This window comes from Malaclemys terrapin, chromosome 13, assembly GCF_027887155.1.
Source record: "Malaclemys terrapin pileata isolate rMalTer1 chromosome 13, rMalTer1.hap1, whole genome shotgun sequence".
Lineage (NCBI taxonomy): Eukaryota > Metazoa > Chordata > Testudines > Emydidae > Malaclemys > Malaclemys terrapin.
In genome coordinates, this window is record NC_071517.1 from 37,186,467 (window position 1) to 37,192,466 (window position 6,000).

A 6,000-nucleotide genomic window follows, 5' to 3' on the forward strand; every position below is an offset into this window, starting at 1 on the left:
AATCTACATGGTACTGAGGTTAGGCTCACCAGCCTGTAATTGTCAGGATTGCCTCTAGAGCCCTTTTTTAAAAATCAGCATTACATTAGCTACCCTGCAGTCATTTGTCCAGAGGCTGATTTAAGTGATGGGTCACATACCACAGTTAGTTGTTCTGCAATTTCATATTTGAGTTCTTTCAGAACTCTTGGGTGAATATCATTTGGTCCTGAAGACCTATTACTGTTTAATTTATCAATTTGTTTCAAAACCTCCCCTATTGACGCCTCAATCTGGGACAGTTCCTCAGATTTGTCACCTAAAAAAAGTCTCAGGTGCGGGAATCTCCCTCACATCCTCTGCAATGAAGACTGATGCAAAGAATTCATTTAGCTTCTCTGCAAAAGCCTTGCCTTCCCCGAGTGCTCCTTTAGCATCTTGACCATCCAGCGATACCACTAGTTGTTTGGCAAGCTTCCTGCTTCTGCAGTACTTAAGAAAAATTGCTCTTAGTTTTTGTGTGTTTTGTTAGTTGCTTTTCATATTCTTTTCTGGCCTGCCTAATTGTACTTTTACACTTGTCCTGCCACAAATCAATGTGTAAACAGGGAGCTGGCCATTTATGTGGTGTTGGGGTGGAATCATTACAGACAAGCTGCCATGTAGGAGGCTGGGTGAATCAATGTTGTATTTCTCTAGAAAGTGGGAATCAATATTTTAGCGTTATCAATAGTATTAGCCATGTTAGTATTTAAATTTCATGCCCAAATTTAGAGCCTGCCGTTTGTCATAATTGGGTACCATATTGGCTAGAATTGTTGGATTTGGGTTGTACTTTGTTCCGGCCTTCATACTGAATCTTATCAAGCCACATCTTGGGTCAGATCCTCAGATGGTGTAAACTGACCCAGCTCCCTTAACTTTAAAGGAGATAATGAAATATTCACTAATGTGATAATGCATTTCATTAGTGCTCTGACTGACAGGGGTGAGGAGCACTGCCAAATCCTAGTCAGTGGAAGTGATGAGAGCTGTTCGCCCTTGATGTTCCCATCATGAGATATTATGGAGAGAGAATTAGGTCATTTTCTCTCTCAATCTAATCTTGATCATTGCCTTTCTCCTGTCATCCACAGGCAGGACATAACTGTCTTGTTTTACAGATCTATATCTGTCAAGGGCTTACTACATAAAGTTTCCCTTTGCTAAACCCTTTGCTAAACCTGTATTCCTTGCCTCCCTGCCACATTCTTCTTAAAGGGATTCAGCTAGAAGCCCAGAATGAGCACAGCCTAGGTGAAGCTCTGGCCGAGTTCTAAGGCAGCTGGACAGTGGCATCCCATGGACAAAGGAAGAGTATCAGAAAGGGGGTCTGAGCTGGAGAGTGTTTCCTACAGCCCCAGAGCTAGAAACAAAGATGAGACTCTTCCCAGAGGCAGTTATCTTGGAATACATGGCTCCAATTGATTGGGCTCTCTTGCAAGAGACAGGTGACTGTACTGCTGGATAAAGGGCCAGGTTGTAACACCTTGCTTATCTGGCTTTTGTTTTATTTTATCAGTTTGTCAATTTGGCTTTAGTTCTTTTTTCTATCTTGGGGAGGGGAGGGAAATGTTTATTACATGGGGGGCATCGATATTCTGTCTTGTGTTTGGGCAGCCAACGTGCCATCACTTCGATGTTGTTTTCTGAGTGAGCTTAAGGTTTGTTTTCCACGATGATCAAGGGGTGGAAAGGAGTTGCTGTAGCTCTCTGGATGGCTGAGTTCTTGTTGAAAGGATTATTTTGATGGTGCTGGGATTGTATTGTATTAGTAATGACATGTTAGGGGACCTCGAACCTTGGACAGGCGTCTTCATCATTTTAAACCTAATACAGCCACACTCTCATGTATTCATTTAGATGGAATAAATGGGCTAAAGGTGTTAACGTAATCCAGTCACTGTCCAACATTAAACAGTGTTAAAGAAGGTCTGGAACTTGGTGTACAGAAACCTCAGCTTGCTTCACACCATGGCAAACACACCATTAAAAATCCACTATTAAGCCATGTCCTCAGCTGATGGAAAGCAATGTAGTTGAAGTCAATGGATCTATGTTGATTTACAAGAACTAAGGAGACAGCTCATTGACTTCATCAGCTCCCATAAACGTCAGACCATACACCATAACCCGAACTCTACCTTCCCAACATCCCTTTCTTCACACACCCTGTCACTGGGTGAGCTGGGCCTTTATGAGGGAATGGATCCAACCTATCTGTGCCTTATTAACAGTCTCTCAATGGGGACTGATAGAGAGCAGCTGGTCTTTCTAGAGAGCCGGAGAGGAACAGGAAATAGGAGAGGAAGCTGTGGCAGAGGCTGCAGAGCTCAGGAGGCACCTACAGGAGACAGACCTTTGACTGAGGGGAGAGCAGAAGCAGATCCTGGGAAGGGATGAAAAGCTGTTCCCAACTTGGAAACTTGAAGATAGACAGAGAGACCTCAGGGAGGAGGGGCTGGGTCCAGCTTGAGCCCAAGGCTGGAAGACTCTTTCGTGCTAACTTTGAATTTTATGTTAATAAGCCAAACCCTAAGAAGGGACACATGCGCCTTTGTGGAGTTATTGAGGAGCGCCGAGGAAGGAAATGGAGGCCAGGCACTGCAGAGTCATCCCATGTCATGAGGTGGCATTCCAGAGGTGGCCACACTATTTACACATCCCTTTACCAAACTACCCTTTCCTATCCTATCCACATAATTTGTGGATATTGATGTAGTAGAGTTTTGTGCAGGGAGGGGTTAGTTTGATCCATGGTGGAGACAGAAGACTGGCATTCCCAGAGGAGCAGAGTTAAGGTTGCTAGAGGAAATCTGCCTTTAGTTTTTCCCTTAACTTCTTTCAAGGACTGTTTGGGATTTTTCACATGAAAGATTTTTCCCTTGAAAAATGTGATTTCATCAAAATTTACGTTTCCTGCTGGACAGCTGGGAGCTGAGCAGCTGGGAAGCCAGACAGCATGGGCATCTGGGCATCTGGGCATACGAGGAATTGGGCAGCAGTCAAGCTGAAGTCAACCAGGAGCCTGCCTGATTTCAACTAAAAGTTTTAATGGATTCAACACATTCCAATGAAAAGTTCCTATTCTGTCAAAACAGCATATTCCAGTGGAAAATTGTTCAATAGGATAATTTTTTACCAGCTCTAATCATTATATTTTAACATATTTATCCCACTGACAGGGGTGATGTGCAAGTTATTATCAAGGCCACTCAGAAGAAGAAACGGGACTCCGACTCAGAGATCGTCAACTTCTCTGCTCAGCCCATTATGTGAGTAAGACTTTGGGTACAACATTGCGTACCAAGCTATAGTGCCCAGTTCCTTACCAGCAAGGATCAATGGGAAATTTGGATAAGCAAGGAAAGCAGGGTTAGGACTCCGGGACTTCACTGCTTGTAGTGATAAATTATTTATTGCTTCAGATTTACCAGAGCACTTATCCTCTATTAAGCCAACTGCTAACTGATTAGGATACATGGGGACTTTCCATGGAGCCATGGTATTCCACCTTTCAGTTTTATCAAAAAGAAGACTGAGAGGTGACTTGATTAAAGCGTATATGCTCCTTCATGGAGAGAAAGCACCTGGTACTAAAGGGCACTTTCAAATTAACAGGATAAGAACCAATGGCTGGAAGCTGAAGCCAGACAAATGCAAATTAGAATTAGGGCACAAATGTTTAATAGTGAGGGTTTGAAGGGGTACAGTGACCCCGCACTGTCTGGAAAGAGGCTAATGAGGGCCTGGGCGCTCAGTCAGCCCTACCCTGTTACACCTATGAGAGGGGTCAAAGCCTGGAGGGAGCCATTGAAAAAGGGAAAGCCCAATTCAGTAGGGGCTCAGCAGGAGAAGGAGTGGACCTCTTGTGCTAGCACCTTGAAGGAAGGCCTGACTGGGGTCAGAGAAAACCTATAGATTGTGTGGAGGCAGGCTGGTCTGGAGCCAGGGACTGTCTTGAGCCTGCTACGTGTCAGATCCTCTTTGGGGCAGATAGACCCAGTGTGGGACCTGTACATTGGCATTGTTCACCATAATGAACCCTCTTTCCTTCTGGGAATCTGTGGAGGAGTGAGCCTAAGAAGAGGCTGTAAGGAAAGCTGTGGGATGAGCTTGTTGGTCTAGGGGTATGATTCTCGTTTTGGGTGCAAGTGGGCCTGGGTTCAAATCCCAAATGAGCCTTCTTGAGGTTTTTCTGCAGAAAAGGACCTGGGGATTACAGTGCACGAGAAGCTGGATATAAGTCAGCAGTGTGCACTTGTTGCCAGGAAGGCCAATGGCATATTGGGCTGTATCAGTAGAAGCATTGCCAGCAGATCAAGAGAAGTGATTATTCCCCTCTTTTCGGCACTGTTGAGGCCACACCTCAAGTATTGTGTCCAGTTTTGGTCCCCCGACTACAGAAAGGATGTGGACAAATTGGAGACAGTCCAGCAGAGGGCAACAGAAATTATTAGGGGTCTGAGGCACATAATTTACGAGGAGAGGCTGAGGGAACTGGGGTTATTTAGTCTGCAGAACAGAAGAGTGAGGGGGGACTTGATAGCAGCCTTCAACTACCTGATGGGGTGTTCCAAAGAGGGTGGAGTTAGGCTGTTCTCAGTGTTGGCAGATGACAGAACAAGAAGCAATGGTCTCAAGTTGCAGTGGGGGAGGTCTAGATTGGATATTAGGAAACACTATTTCACTAGGAGGGTGGTGAAGCACTGGAATGGGTTACCTAGGGAAGTGGTGGAATATTCATTATTAGAGGTTTTTAAGGCTCGGCTTGACAAAGCTCTGACTGGGATGATTTAGTTCGTGTTGGTCCTGCTTTGAGCAGGGGGTTGGATTGGTGACCTCCTGAGGTCTCTTCCAACCCTATTCTTCTATGATTCTATGACAGGCTCAGTTAGAAAGTAGCCGAGGAGGAGGCAATGGGTGTGAATAGACAGACCTGAACTGCTTACTACAGGGTACCCAGAGTAGATAGTAAGCCTGGGTTCCCCTACCAGCCCCTCGAGGACGGTGGCACGAAGACCCCAGACATGTGCTGGAAGGTCAATAAAGCCTCAAGTCAGGATGAAGATCTGGCATGAAGCCACTGGACTATTGAATAGCTAGACTGGGTTTACCTCAGATTGGGTGGGAATATATGCGACTTGGCTGGAGGGCTGAGTTATGAGAAGTAGACCACAACATGGCCAGAGTGACAGTCAGCATGGAGTGCCAAAGAAGAAGACGACCTTGCTATGCCATGCCCAGTCATGAGGAGACACGCCAGCCAGGGAGACACACTTCTAGAGAAGTTGATTAACCATTGGAACAAGCTACCAAGAGAAGTGGCGAATTCTCCATCTCTTGATATCTTCAGATCAAGACCAGATGCTTTTCTGAAAGTTGCTTTAACCAAGCATAAGTTATTGGGCTAAATACTGGGCTAACTGGGTGAAATGTAATGTCCTGCTATGTACAGGAGCTCAGAGAAGATGATTCAATGTCCCTGCTGGCCTAAGATTAGTGAGTCTATGAACCCTCTTCTAAAGCAGTTGGTACTAGATAATTCAGAGACAGGAGAGTGGACAAGGTGGATGACTGGCCTCCTCTAGAATGGCAATTCCTATGTTCCTGAGAACTGGTAAAGAGAAACACCTCCTTTGATATTAGACATTTTCCTATCTCCATAACTATTCCCTTGAAGCTAGAAGTTGTTCTATCTCCACAACTTTCTCACTGAGGTTAGGAGTTCATGTATTAAACTTGTTTGAAAGTTCTAAAAATAAAATGTTGCATTAACGCTGCCTTTGCGGCAGTTGTAAATTCCCATTAGCGTAAGTTTCCAGGGAGTTGTTTCACTATCATATAATGAATCAGTAAAGGCATTAACTGTTGGGGATCAGATAAAAGCCATCTGTGCGAATCAGGAGACTAGAACAGGGGATCCTCTGTAGAACTCTTAGGTCTCTTTACTGAGGTCCGTGGTGATAGACTCTGGATCCT